The sequence below is a fragment of the Mytilus edulis genome, chromosome 4, assembly GCF_963676685.1.
Source record: "Mytilus edulis chromosome 4, xbMytEdul2.2, whole genome shotgun sequence".
Classification (NCBI taxonomy): domain Eukaryota; kingdom Metazoa; phylum Mollusca; class Bivalvia; order Mytilida; family Mytilidae; genus Mytilus; species Mytilus edulis.
In genome coordinates, this window is record NC_092347.1 from 65890764 (window position 1) to 65906985 (window position 16222).

The window sequence follows — 16222 nt, forward strand, 5'->3', positions numbered from 1 at the left end:
GCTTTCTATTTACTATTTCGTGCGCTAAAATACTACTTGCATGTAATACTATTAAGCTCACTCGTGAAAGCTTAATTTTCGTTTTTGTTATCTAAATTCAGGACACGGCAGAAAGAGCTTTACATGTGACTTTCAAGCACTGTCATCATTACTAACGGTATTCTGACCTCGAGTTGTTTATCTTTTGTTTCTTTTTGGATTCACTGTGCTATTATAAATTTTGACCTTTTTGAAAAGCTAAGGATTGTCTACCCAAGGAATAGATTTCTTAACTTTGTAATGTATTTAGCCTTTTAACTTTTTTCATTCGAGCGTCACTGGTGGTTTTTTATGTAGACTTAACTCGTGTCTGGCGTTTTTTATATCTACATACCTTTTTTATATACATTGGTTATTTTGAAAGTGTACAGGTATTCATAAACTTCTGAATAAAGAAATTTTTCGGCAAAACTAAGTTTCCCTGTAGAATGTTTGAATTGATTTAAGTAAAATCAGGAAATCCTTGAAATTTGAGATGTTTTATGAATCCAAAATAAGTCTCTTCATACGGGGTCCCAATCAATTGCATGCCAAGAAAGCTTCAAATACGAGTTGAGAATATAAAGGCATTCATGTAGGAAACAAAATATAAAGATATGAGAGATAAAATAAATGCATCCAGAATTCCAGATTATATAGTAAACTGAGCGCATAAATTTATATTGCAATAGGTTTGTGCAATTTGCATAAGTCATCCGGTTAGTAGAAATTAGGATTTGCCAAAGGGTTATAATCGAAAAATTATGTACATTCCCAAGTAATAAATAAAATAGTCGATCTTTAAAATAACTATTCAAATAGAAGCTGTAAATATAATACTTTCAACTGGCTTCTTCTATTCACAGACAATTGTTTCAATTCAAAAGCAAACACAAATTCAGCAACAATCTTTGGGTGACCCGGCATTCAGCGGTCTTAGGTTCACGTATTGCTTTTTTTTTTTTTTTTTTTAAAGAAAGCAGCTTGTTTGCCATATCATTATTTATAATCATGGCAATTTCTATTGAAGAAACTAAGTAAACTTTCAAAGAACAAAATGAACTACCATGTAATAAATTATACATACACATATGCAATTAATTATGTGTAAATAGGTTTGATGATATTAACCTTTTAATGTTTGGATGGTACTTTTAACAAATATATCTTTAATGTCTTATTCTAGTGTTGAAATTTGGAATTTTTTTTTGCAGTGGTACATGAAAATCAATAACTCAAAAGAGTCAAGCATATGCATCCGATAAAGTAATGAGACAGTGTTGTTCCTAATTACTCGAACGGTTTAGATTTTTTCTTCATAAAGTACGACAAACAGATTATGTAGTAGAAATATTTTTCCTTGATGCCAACGTTGCAAATTTCTGATACTTAGATATCAGTTAATTACATATTAATAAGAATATCCAAGAGTATTCATTATAAACATATATCTTACCAATAAAAAAGAAGAAATAACTACTAATTTTATAAACTACCTGAAAATAATTATACTTGATTACAGTAATATCAACACTTTAAATAGAATGTTTTTGAACATGTGCCTAACTTTATACAGTAGTATAGTTAAGCACAAGGTCGATTAGTTATGTGTCCATATCTATAAAAATACATTTCGAGAATTTCCTTCTCCAACGGTCAGATTCAATAAATCAGTCGTAATATGTTTCATGAAGCTTGCGTGTACATTTTATTTGCGTTCCTTTCTTTTCCTTCTTTAATTTCGATCATCTGAGGGCAGTTCCGAAAAGAAAATTATTTCGAAATTTTAAAATAAACATGACATTCCGATCACAATAATCCGTTCCCCAGTTTTGTGCCGAATATAAAAAGATTATATTTTTTTTTACATTGACCTAATATAATTTGTTTTTATACTGCAACTTAAATTAATACATTGATAGTTATTTAAATTGAAAATTTAATTTCATACTTATTATCATCCCTTAATGAACCTCTGATTGCAGAAAAAGTTATCAATGATGAAATTGACATCGCACAAAATATAGTTGTGTTACTATATTTAGGAAATAAACACAACTAGTTGCAGAATAAAAGCAATTAGCATACTAAATCAATAAAGTCAGTAAGTAATGCGGACGCGAATGCTATCTAGCAACTGATCAGAATCATAAAGATCCCCGAACTAGAACTGCTAAATTCCCTATCCCAAGGACCGATGTCACTCGGGTCACACACAATTCTCACTATCATATGGGAAGAGAAAATGCGGGTGTTGTTTGTCAATTTTTATATACATTTCATCTTTTGTTAAAATTCTTAACTTATAAACTGATATATTGGATTGTTTTTGTTCTTTTGAATAAGATATTAATATATCGAAAATATTTTTATCAAAAAGGCGTTGTTAGATGCGATATATATGAGACAACCCAATTATACATTATATAAGTATAGTAGGATATTGAGGTTACACAACGTGTTGGTAACAAAAGACAATGACCCATGCAATATAATTCGCTGAAAGTCGCTCTTAATCAGTACATATTGTTAAAATAAATATACATAGTCGCACATATGAGTCAATATCCCTAATTCGTCTCAAATTAGGTACTCAACTATTAATAAAGATACATTTTTAACCAATTTTTCATTTTGTGTAAGCAGGAGACTGTATAATGAAGATGTAAAAAGTCATAAAATATTTGTAAACATCTGCATTTCCAGATAGCAAAACCTTGTGAAAATAGGTACTTTTTATTTACTAAAGCGGCATCACGTGGAGCCTTCCGCGGTGGCCTAATGTGTGAAAAAATAATACCATTGTCGCCTACCTGTTCATATTATCAACTCATGATTCCAAGTTTCGATAATGAAATAAGAAATAAGGTACTAGTAAATCGACATTACAGAATAATGTAAAACAACACAATATAGATATACTATGTAAACCTGTGACATCTAAACTAAAAACAAGCTGAAAATACTTAATAATCTTTTAATTGTGAAATCATGTACCCCAACACTTTTGCTTTATATTTAATATATAATCTATACTTAAAAATACAAAAAACACTTACAATATAATTTTCCATAATTATAAGATAATGCCGATTACAATTCTATGTCTTCATTAATATCATATCTTTCAAAATTTTTAACAATATATGCTTTACAAACAATACAACGAACGGATAATATTTCAATTATAATACCACACTGTCCCCGAAGACTTTTTAATCCGTGTTATCTTTGGAATAGAACCATAGTGGTGATATTATCTTTATTACTATCTTAATCAGCATGACTAGAACGATTTTGCTGTTAATTTTTGTATAATCAGTCCGTTGTTCATTAAACGTAATCAATATCTTACACAAGGAAATCATGGCATGATATGCATGGGAAAACAATATCACCAGAGCAACAATTTTGCTGAGGGAACATATTAAAATAGATAATTGGTACAATACCAAGGGAAAACTGCGTTTTTAAGTTTATGATGGCTAATAAATTGCTAATATGTACTTTTGATAAGGTATAAGTTCTAAAGATAAATTCACAAGATAGAAATATTTTTAAAGAATATAACTAAAATATCGAATTTCTGTTAAACTTTTGACAGATATAAAATACATAACATGTGTGATATATATGTAGGACTTAAATCTATGGTGGGTTCCAAATCTATGGCAGATTCCTAATCTATGGTAAATGTGACGTCATGCCATCCCAAATCTATGGCAGATTTTTTACAATCCTAATCTATGGCAAGTTTTGTAGTTTCCTAATTTATGGCAGATTTTTATTGTTTCAAAATCTATGGCAATTTTTTGCAAATGGAAAACAATTAATACAGTACATTTTCGACCAATGCCTTGTCTTAAGAAAGAGGAAATATACGACAACGGGAACATGTCTATAAACATTTGTGAAATAAACATTCCATATAATGGTCAACCAAAAAAAGTCATAAATTATAAATTCATAAACCTTAATACAGGCTTCAAGATGAAATGATGTGCTCTGTAAAAAATAAACAATTTTTTTAATCTGTGAATGGTATCTGTTTAATCCATTCATTAAACCAACTAATAAGTCGTTTAACAAACAAGAAGACCGCTTTTTGCATAAAACAAATAATAAAAAAGTAACAAATAAAAATAAAGTACAGTTTGAATTTTGAAATAATGTTTATTTAAGCGATATCGTTAATTCATCTTTTTTATTTGATGTGGATTTAAATCAAATTTGTATCCGGTAATTTGATCTTTCACATAATAAACTTTGCCAGCCATAGACCGTAGAATGCTACCAGAACTCCTTTTAAAAATATGCGATACTAAAAATAGCGGCATTGACCGGTACACCACATCTTGTCCCTCTTCGGAAAAGTAGGTCATATTTTCCTTTAAACCACCGGCAAATTTTTGTCAGGAAAATAATATTTATTTCAGCGATATCGTTAATTCATCTTTTTTATTAGATGTGGATTTAAATCAAATTTGTATCCGGTAATTTGATCTTTCAATTTAAAAACTTTTCCAGTCGTAAACCGTAGACGACTACTACCAAAATCATTTTCAAAAATATGCGATACTGAAAATAGCGGTGACCTTATCACGGGCATTGACCGGTACAGCACATCTTGTCCCTCTTCAGGAATAGTAGGTCACATCTTCCTTTAAACCACCAGCAAATTTTTGTCAGGAAAATAACTTCATCTTGAATGGTGTTCAAATCTATGGGTTCCACCATCGTTAGCGGCGGCGAAGATGTAATATGGCGTTATTCTATTGTGACGTTATATGTTACTCTCTGCAGATCTGCCAAAGATTTGGAGAAAACAAAAATCTGCCATAGATTTGAGTTGTTTGGCGTTTGTAACGTCACGTTTACCATAGATAAGGAATCTGCCATAGATCTGGAACCCGCCATAGATTTGAGTCCTACATATATACCAAAAAAAATAATAAATGCATTAAGCGGAATGACATATTTATCACAATTGGCCGTTCCAGAATCTAACGGTAACGAGAAATTGTCTTGTTTGCTTAGTCTGATAGATATTTTGTTTTGAATCAATCTTGATGTTGATTTCACCGGTCGCCATTTGTGAATATCTAATTTGAAATTCGGTGTAAATTAGATTTTTGTTTTTGTACGCAAGTTGACTGACTACAGACGTACAAAGTAAACAAATTGTCCTTCCACAAAATATCGCTCCTTTAAGAGTTGTGTGATGCCTTCTATATTGACCTTGATGAGATCTCCTTAATATATTTATGAGATCACTATTTTGGTAAATAGTTATTAAAGGTACCAGGATTATAATTTAATACGCCAGCTGGAATTACCCTTAGGTATCTTTCGTGTCTTTTTTATAATACAACTACAACCCATGATATAATGACAAAATGCAAAAATTGTGCTAGCGTTAATGTTCTGCTTAAATGTATCATGTTATTGAGTTGCAGTCTTAGTGATGGTATGTCCCTAACCCAAATTATTCTTGGTATCTATATACGACTTAACACTGTTTGCTTAGTCTGATAGATAATTTTTTTTCAATCTATCTTGATGTTGATTGCATATACCGATATATATTTTTCCATATATAGAGTGCAGTCTGGAGCAAGAGAGGTTTATGAAATAGTATTACGGACAACATTTATCATCTTGAAATTGTTTACGAATTTGATTACCATCAATTTTGTCGGAGGAGTCTGTATAGGTTTAATTAATTAAATACCATAGTACTGATAGTGCTAGGGTTTCTGGTTCAATATAGATGATGCATTTTGTAGTAATAGAAAATCCCAAGTAGTCCCGAATGAACTCTGAACACTGAAAGCCTGAATGCACATCTTTATCATCTATTACTTTCATAAAAGAGAGGCTAAATATGGCAAAGGGATATTAAAACTCATGAGTCGGAAATAAACTGACAACGCTATGGTTGAAACGATATTAGTCTTCCAAATTACAAACGAAAACAGCATAGCGTATCTCTCCAATTTTTCTTTATTATTATATATCGCCTTTTAAAAACCAATTGCATAACAAAAATATCAAACTACTGTTTTGATCAAGAATTATCAAATTAAAATAACATAATATAGCATTTTAATGTTTCCGCACACGACTCGAAAACTTGACTATGGGTTGTAACAGACAAGGACTACTAAAGAAGTCAACAATTTGACAGTATGCTACCTTTAAATCTTAGAAATCAGACAAAACCAACACGTATGTCATATTGATCAAAGAGTTTCGCCCCTTTTCTTTTAATATGTCATATTTTAGAAGATCGCGGAACTTTTTTTTGTAAAAATGCTTCCGATGTATTGAAGGATTTTATTTACGAAAGAAGTATTCTTTATCACTTGATTATATCTTTTTAATTTATTTTACGGAGAAGTTTTCCCACGAGACTTTGTCTGAAAAGTTAGAAAAGCAGATTCATCTTGTTTTTTTACACCAAATTTCATAATCCTCAGTGTTAGTTGTGATTGATGGTCTAGTCTACAATAACGCTCATCAAAGATACCAGGCTTATTATTTTTCACGTCACGCCAGATGCTTGATTCATAAGACTCACCAGCAGCACTCACTACAACACGGTCTGAATGACAAATGAAATACAAAGAGATAAAGAAACTCATGAAAGATATAAGGTTTAGCCTTAATGCCAATAATTGGACAAGAATACGGCTTATGGTATATATTTATACAGTGGAGTAAAAAAATTAGTGTTTTGAATAAATAAAAATTTTATGAATAGAAAATTTACAGCAAATGTCCGTATCGTTAATATTTCATATCAACATAGACTTTCTGACTGCTCTTGTGAAAAAACGTCCACAAGCAGTGAGATCGAACAAGTGGTTGTAAAACCTTATCGAGGACACCCGGCTTATAATTAATTAATATACTAGCACTGGCAATATCTCTCAAAAGTACCCTGTAACCAAATACGAGAAATTTTATGTTTTTATTTCATTTCATTTTTCAATTGTGAACGAAACTGAAATGTTATAAACACATCTTTATATATAGAAAAAAGTATTATCTGATTAATAGTTGGAAAACAACAAAAAGCCAAAACTGCTTACCTGACATCAATCAGAAACTTTCAGAAACCATTGGAAGTAGGAGTACTCAAGGGTAGTTGTTGACCTGTGTGCAACTCCGACATCAATCAGATATTTATAGGCACCACTGAAAGGAAAAATAAGAGTTCAAGCATATTGTCAATTGCTGATGAAGAAAATAAAGCATATAATCACTCTTTCCAATTAGTTTGAACATTTAATCCCGAAATATTAAGTACAGCAACTATAAAAACGTAACAAAAATGATAATTATAGGTAGGTTTTAAAATATGACAGTGCCACAAGAGAAACAATATCGCATTACGCTTCCGGAGCATATTCTGGTCAAGCAGACCCGTTAAATTTCATGTAATATTACCCAGTTACTAACACGCTGGGTGCTGTCAAAAAAAGTCTGTTTTTGGAATTGCACATTATGATGCTTTTTTGCCGTCTTTTCAAGCTATCATGTTCTTTCATTTAATTGGGGATGTTCTGATTGACATTTAAGTCTGGAATGATATTGGCTTCGACTATCTTTCAGTAAATATTGCCATCTAAGATCTGTCTGTGTCTTTTTGTTATTTTATTTGAGCTAGTTTTACCGATGTGAAAAACCATTTCAAAATGAGTTGAACAGTTTGTTTTGTGTTCGATGGCCAAACTCGTACAACTGTCCCAGGTAAAAAGTAAGATCACAAAAATACTGAACTTAGAGGAAAATCAATTCGGAAAGTCCATAATCACATGGCAAAATCAAATAACAAAACGCATCAAAAACGAATGGACAAGGACTCATATTCCTGACTTGGTACAGGTATTTTAAGAGAATGAATGAACGATTAAAAAGATGTAAAACCCTGCATTATTCTTTATGACAGAACCCCATTATCTAGTAGTTGTCTTTTGAATATGTATGTCTGCCACAATTGTTTTTCGTTCAATGTAATGGTATAAATTAGGTCGCTGGTTTTCATTTTGAACTGTTCAACATTTTCGCTGAGTTTCGCTCACTGTTGAAATTGAAGGCAACAGTAGATAGCTAAAATAACTAAAATAACGAACTCCGAGGAAAACTCAAAAGTTTTTGATCAAATAACTAAATCAAAAGCTCAAATAAATCAAACAAATGGATAACAACTGTCATATTCCTGACTTGGTAACTCATTTTCTTATGTAGAAAATGGATGTTCAAACCTACTTTTATAGCTAGTCAAACTTCTCTCTTGTATGACAGTCGTATAAAATCAAGTAGTTTATCGATGTTCAAATCTCAGAACTGTATTATCTTATCAAGGTCAAGGTCAATGTCAAAACATATAGAAGTAATCACAAGAACTCTTAAAGGAGCGATATTTTGTGGAAGGACAATTTGTTTACTTTATGTATGAAGTCAACTTGCGTACCATTGAACTATTTTAATCGTTTAAAATATGTTATATAAATCTTTATCTTTCCGCGGTAGAAAATAAAACTACAAATATACGTTTGATCATAAAAATTTAATTCAATTCACACCGTAAGAACATACCACAGCTAAGCTTTATGTGGTTTTCGTTTTTAACAAACTAACAAGAGATTTAAATACATTGCAAGATTGAAAATGAAGAGATTTAAAAAAAAAAAAATGAAATCGTAATTTATTGTTCAAATCTTTTCAACAAAATAATCACATTCGGATCCTTTTGAGGATTTTATGTAATCTATGCATCTATTTACGATAAATTTGTGTATTGCTCACACTATGGGGCCGTTTTGCACTGATTATTATAGTTTCCTGTTTATTGCGATATTACTTATTAGTTTGTTTATCTTGAAATCGACAAATTATGATGACTTTTAGATAACATTAAAAGTCATTAAGACAACATAAATCTCCTATGTTTGTTTGAAAGCTTAATATCTATCCTTTTGATGAGATCATATTTAGACCATGAAACAGATGCATTGTTGAAGTTAAATCACCCACTTGGCTCGCCTCTCACAATATTATATCTTTACATTTATTGTATAGATCATATAATAATGTTTAATGTATGTACTGTCTATAATGAAATTATATTTGCAACGGATGCTGTATTTTACAACCGCTTTAATTGGTATATAGAATTGAGAATGGAACGTGGCAAAGACAACAACCTAGCTAGAGAGCAGACAAGAGCACAAACCACTAATGGATCTTCAACTCAGCGATAAAGTTCCGCACCCAGAGGTGGGCTTCTGCTTGCCCTTAAACAAAATGGACGCTACATATGTGTGTTTAATTTACTTGTTATAAATTGATGTATCTCAAAGGGTCCCTTAATAAGGAAATAAACTGATTTCATTTACTAGTAATTAAAAATAAAATATTTTATGTTTGGTCGAAAAACTCTTGGATAAAAACAAATACTAAGTTCACTGACTTACCTTTTGTTTCAACAATGACGGTCATCAGAAGATCCCTTTCAATTTAGTTTAATGTGTTTGTGTTGCTTAACAATACAATGTTACAATAACCGAGATCTGACAATATTGACGAACTAGAACTTGAATTATATCTTTTCTCACAAACTTCATGTCTTATTAACAGAGAATATGTCTATGCACATATGTGAGAAAATATATAACTTGGAATACTGAATTTTTATTCCAAGCATTTAAGCTTTTAGCACACTTTACATATGATTTTTGTTCAATAAGAAATCTTAGTTATTTCCACCAGTAAGAATATATGTCAATGTTACAGCAATCAAACAACATCAAAAAACAAAGACAAAAAACAATTGAAAACCACTTGTGCAGAGAATTGAAAGTCTTTCCACTGGAACCTTATTTTGGTATGAAAAATTTTAAAATTCGGTTTGAAATATAATATCTAGTGCCACATGATTTCACACTGATTGAAAAACATATGGTTTTATACTCTTTTAAATACAATAAGTACAAAAAAGCTACTTCTGATTTACTCAAGCAATTTGTATTTAATAAATAAATGTGACAAATAGTTCGCACTACTTTGTATAGGAATATACAAGTACTCGGTCAGCAGATTGATTGGCGATGAAGTACTGTTGTACTTTTGAATACACAACTGAATAAAGATTAAGGAAAGACTAACTGAAAAATAAGTCGAGTTGTTTTACTTAATGTTCAGCCATAATTTGTGTTTAATAAAAAAAATTTGAGGAGTGTACAAATTCTTTTGAAGGAACCAATATTTGAACATATACTTAATGCTGTGTGTTTACTATCAAAAGTCGTTAGATATATTTGCATTGCAGATTTCAAAAGTATTTTTCTCTAAACTTAAAGGGTTAAGGCGGGAGAAATCAAAGCCAATAGAATACCAAAATAACAGAGGAAAACTGTTTTCCATAATAATTCCGGAATTTTAAATTATATAAGTAAGGTATTTGTGAAGAATTTATAACCATAATTTGTATGCATACATTCTTATGTTGAATAAGAACAGTTATTTTATAGTGTACTCTCGTTCTTGTCCAATTTAAATGAAATAACTGTATCAAATGTATAAATATTTTGACTTTTTTTAAAACTTTTATGCTTCGTATATCATATATGGGAAAGACGTGCATCATTGAAGATCCGAAACAAGATTTTTTGTAAGTGCAGTGAAACGAAATAAAATATGTTTACTATATATAAAAATAGATCAAAAAGAAATGTTTTACTTAATTACCCATAACTGCACTTTTACCTTAAGAAATCGAGCATAGAAAGAGGAATATTTGTGGTTTGTTAAAAATCAAAATGCTTGAATTTTAGTTTTTGACCTAGTTAAATCAAAACTAGATATTTACAACAGTAGCCATATATATATATAATAAAAATATAATTTAAAAAATGAAGCTGCACTAAAGTTGTTTTTGTACAAATCACACAAAAATAGAACTTTCACAACGTTTTTCAAACCGGAAAAAAATCAGAAAATGTGCAACCTCAGTTGAAATACGTGTAAAAATACGCAGTTGATAATTACTCAACCATGAAACGTCACCGGTTATTTGGTCACTAGGGTTTTACTAAATTCAGCTTAGTCATTGTGACTAGTAAAATGAAGGACACACTGAAATACTAGTAAATCATAATTGTATATTGTTTATCAGTTTATTTATAATGTTAAAGTTTCATTGGAGTTTGGACTGAACATTTAACCGAAAAACCATGCTTTTAGTCTAATAAAAATAAAATGTGCTTACCTGGAAACAGCGAAAATGTAATAAATCCAACAAATTTTTACTTGCGTGCTGAGGTGTGAATACCTGCATTGGAACGGATAGACCGTATTATAATTATTTATAGTATAAGCAAATGTGGCGGGATTTAATGCTTTAATTAATCTTGCAATATTTAGTAGATAGTCAAGTCTTTTTCTCTGTTCGTCTGTCAATAAATAAATGAACGAATCTATATGATTAGATAAAATGCAACACATTACTCAGCAGATAGTTAAAAAGTTATATACATCGTTTATTCTTATTAATAGACTGTCTTCGTAACATCGTTGGATAAAAGAGTTCGTATATCCACAGGTCGCCATCAGATACATTTTATTGCTTAATAATTTCATAAGATGTATATTTCATCACAATCCTTAGTTTTGATTGGCAGACATCAATCTTAAAACATTCCAAAATAAAATTTTATTTCCCAATATAATTCAACATTCGTGACTGCACGTGCTACCCTATGAAAACGACACAACAATGCATATGAAAACAATTGAAAAGCTGTATATAACTTGTTATTTTCATGGTTGTAGCATAAAAATGTAATTAAACCTTGTATATGTGCACACGATCAACGCGTTTACAATCCTATAAATTTACAAACAGAAGAATTCAATTCTTAAACAGGAACAGACCTACCTATCACCTTTTCTTTAAATTGATGTTTTCAATATAACTTAAAAGGCTGATTTTTTCTAGAGTATATACTTGATTTATGTGTGAATCCTAACCACTTCAGACTAGGTAACTCTTCAATTTGGATATCCCGAACCCTATCACATACTAGTACACGAACCCTATCACGTACTAGTACACGAACCTTTTGCTATGCATGTACTGGTTTTGTGTCATGGATGGATACCCCATTAGGTCCGAGACCACAATTAATTCGTAGTGCATTTCTTTTAGAACATAAATGAAAATTAAAAAAATTTCACCTGCGCTTTCTCAATGAAATTTTTACAGTGTGTTGTACTACTTTTGGGACAAATTATATCAAAATTATAGAAAACTTCATCAATTCTTTACTCAAAATATGGACAATTTTATGTTTAGGGCGTCTTGAAATCTTTTGACAGCTTCCGAAGTGCTGATCGTTAACCTTTTTTCAGCTGGACCAAATCACTACTTTCCTTTAAAATTCTGAAACCAACTTTTTTTACAGTGTAATTTCATCCCCACTTTCAACACTAGAGACGAAAATCGAGAGACGACAATTGTGCTCTCGGATCTCGGACCTAATAACCTTTGATTTGTTTTTATTGCTTGAAACACTTTCACAATGAATTTTAAAATGTACATTTCCAATATGACATGATGTTTTGATGTATGTTAATCTAGCACATTTGAACAGACGCCTTCTCATCGAGAGTTGTTGTTCTTTAGTCTGCCTAGGGATCGGCGTACTAACATAATTAACCAATATACATGTACTGTCAATACTAAAAGGTATAGCTTTCAGATACATCTTAATTCCTATAAAGTCTTCTTTATCTCCATTGAGTAAGATCCATAAATACAAGACTTTTTCAACACTGCTAAAAAAAAGATGTTATGTGATTGGCAATGAGACAACTATCAACCAGAGACCAACTGACGGAGATTTTAGCAATAATAAGAAGTATGTTTTTTTTAACAATTATAAACATATACTGCAGCAAGCCATAAATGTCCATTGGATTGAAATGAAAAATGTAAAAAAAATATTAGAGAAAACCAACGTAGTGAAATATAACGAAACACAAAATGAAAACCATATGCGATAAACCGCAAAAAAAAAATAACGATTAACGCATATGCATACAGAATCGGTGAAATAATAATAATATAAGGGCTGCAACTCCGTCAAACAATTGGCCTTTACGGTTCTGGCTTATTTAATTTTAAAACCTTTGTATTTCGGGTTCCAAAACTTATTATCGTTAGGAGCATACCCAATAAATGAACAAAAATGATCTCGAGGAAACTCATTTTTTTTCTAATGCCGTAAAGATAGCATGTTTAACATATGTCGATCATGGATAGACATTTTTCTACTTTATAAATCAAATCAATTTTAAGATTGATCATGTTACCAAATGCTTATACGCTATCTGCAATATCTTCTTTATCAACTGTTATTATTGATAATTATTTCAAATATTTCTTCTTGATGCCAATTTATCAAAACATTGTTCATATCTATGACTAACCTACGATCTGTAACCACGTATTATGTAATTGCATTGAAAGCCAATACGAAGGAAGATTGAAAAAATATGAAAATAACAATGGGGTCGACAAGGACAGATACTTTAGTCTGGGAGAGCATGATTTATTTATTAGTTGTAATTGGTTCTGAACTATAGCTTTACGTAACTTCGAGTACTGTTATTTTGAGGTTTTGTATGTGTTATTTTTTGTAACTAGATCAGCTATATCTGTTAAGTTCAGTCAATTGCAACTGTTTCACCAATGGCATTGGTTCATGGTTCTCGTTTTGTTGGAGGCTGAACAATGGCCTATAATGCTTACATATACTTCATTTGAATTTTGGTAGTTAGTTGTGTCATTGTCAATCATACCTTATCTTCTTATTTCTATATAAATTTCTCTTAATGTGACAAATCGTCACTAGTTTTCATTTATCATGAGGGACAGAAATTATAGTTTCAACGTAAAGATATTAACTTAGATTTTATAAATAAAAAGAGATGATATAACAGGGTCTGGATGAGGTTCCTTCCTTCTATTTTTTTTTTATTGTTTCGAGCAATTTTTACCTAATATCTATTTTATTTTCCGCATTATTCTCTATTCCTTATACTTTCACATCAATCATTCTGCATTATTTATCCTTTTGGCCAATTCTTGATGGTTTATTCTGTACTTTTTCTCCCTTTATTTATATTCTGTAAACCTTTCCAACACCCAAATATAAGTGTAAAGCACTTGTTACTTGTTACTGGTTGGATGTACAGCTTACAAGCAACAGCACTGACCTAGCTATTAGTAAAATCAAAATAAAATACAACTTTTTTGTGTGTTTACAATGCTTTTCAGGCTACAGCCGATTAATTTGATTGTGTATGTATATCTAATATCTTTGGTTAACTTGCTTGCTAGCTGAACCGTGATGTCATTATTAGGTAAGATATACTCCCCTCCTTTTGAATTAGCCTAGTCCTATAGACAGACAGATTGGTTATCGGTCTGCTCTTAAAGGAGGATAGTTTACATAATTCAATAATGACTTCACGGTTCAGCTAGAAAGCAAACTTACCAAAAATAATACATTTATCTACAAACTCATTGCAATCTTCTGTAAATCTTATATACTTTAAGCTTAAAGTTTACACATTTAATCAAACTGTGTTCATCTGTCACAATCAACAAGAAGAAATTGCAACACAACACCATGTTTGGTTAACAACAAGCACCTAGACCAGTCAATATGCAGTCGGAGAGAATACATAATTCAGCAATGATACCAGGTTACAAATGTACTTGATAGCGGAATAATACTTTGCACTGCATGTATTGTTATTTGGTTATATTCAAAACACGACCAAAGCGAATCTTGGTATTTAGAAAGACAAAAATCGCGGAGCAGACAGAGATAACTTTATACGGAACCCTCAAACTTATTTGTAAACACGAAAGAGTCTATAAAAGTTTGATAACTTAATCTTAGTTACTGCATTTTATTATCTTCATCTACGCAGTAATAATATACGTCTTCTCGTTAACTAACAGTAACCAACATCCAATTTTTAATTCTAACGGCGTCATTTTAAAAGTTATATAATAGCTGTCGCAGGCAGATTATGTAATTTCCATCCATCTAACATTAACCTCATTTGCAGATAGCTCTGTGGCTGAAGTAAAACAACAACATTGCTGTAAAACATGCAACTTTATTTACATAAGATGGCCTATCACTAACGTCTTATGCAATTGCATTAAATATGCACTTTAATGAAACAAACTTTGTGATTTTGAACTTCCCAAATAGACACAATAAATAGTCCATTTGCCAATTACCAATTTGGTTTTGTTATTACACACTATAGAATAAAAAAGACAAAATACGAAATTATTTTCATGAAATTCCGTTGATTCATTGTCAGATCATGAAACAGATAGTCGTTTTACTAGAAATGGGTTAAGCTAGAGAATTGATAAGAAGTAGTGGATTCGAAAACGATAATCATCTCGCGACTAAAGTCGCTCGTTGATTATCGTTTACGAATCCACCACTTCTTATCATTTCTCTACTACATAAACGGGACAAGTAGTGACACGAATACAACAGGTACTAATTGTTTTAAATTTAGATTGCGGACTTTTTAATCATTTTTTTTAAGGAACAATGACTTTATGGCATAGTTATTTACATATTATTTGCTTGGTACCTCTTTCTAAAGCATTGGGTTTTTCTTTTTCTCTTATAGAACAAAAAATCATTTAATATTTTACATGTTCATTTTTGAAACCAATATTTCACATCATTTCCATGCTCGTGCACACGGATAAAAACGTATTCAAATGTATGCTTAGAAGATAAATTTTGTATAACATATCGACAGCAAATTAGATTAAAATGTTCTTCGGCTACGATAGATAACTTGTATGAACAATAATTAAATTTCGATTAATCATGTACCTACAAGGCCAGCTTTAGTGATCTAATGAACCATTATTATCTTTTAAAACCAGCAATTTCTTTCCAGTCTCGAAGCAGAATTAAAATGGTGTAATATAAAACCAAATAAAAAACAAGTTATGAAAGAAAACAATGCATGGATAGATCAAGTATCTTTTGGAAACAAGCATTACAACGCTGTTCTGGTTCAAACAGGTAAACATTCGTGTATGAAACAAAAGAAACTGGTTGATTATAGTAAAGTTTAAAGAATC

At 30.8% G+C, this 16222-nt stretch overlaps 2 protein-coding genes across 5 annotated transcripts in view; one reads left to right on the plus strand and one right to left on the minus strand.

Moving 5' to 3' along the window:
• LOC139520256 (myosin regulatory light chain A, smooth adductor muscle-like) overlaps positions 1–16222 on the plus strand; it is a 396856-nt gene that overhangs the window by 315849 nt on the left and 64785 nt on the right. The gene's annotated exons all lie outside the window — the stretch shown is intronic.
• LOC139520252 (G-protein coupled receptor 83-like) overlaps positions 1–16222 on the minus strand; it is a 90113-nt gene that overhangs the window by 59504 nt on the left and 14387 nt on the right. For 2 of the 4 annotated variants that reach the window (XM_071312742.1, XM_071312740.1), the window contains exon 2: positions 7113–7218. The gene's annotated coding sequence lies outside the window, so the exon portion shown is untranslated. Of the gene's footprint in view, positions 1–7112; positions 7219–9500; positions 9648–11293; positions 11473–16222 lie in introns of those variants that run through there. The other 2 variants (XM_071312741.1, XM_071312743.1) reach the window with 2 other exon arrangements.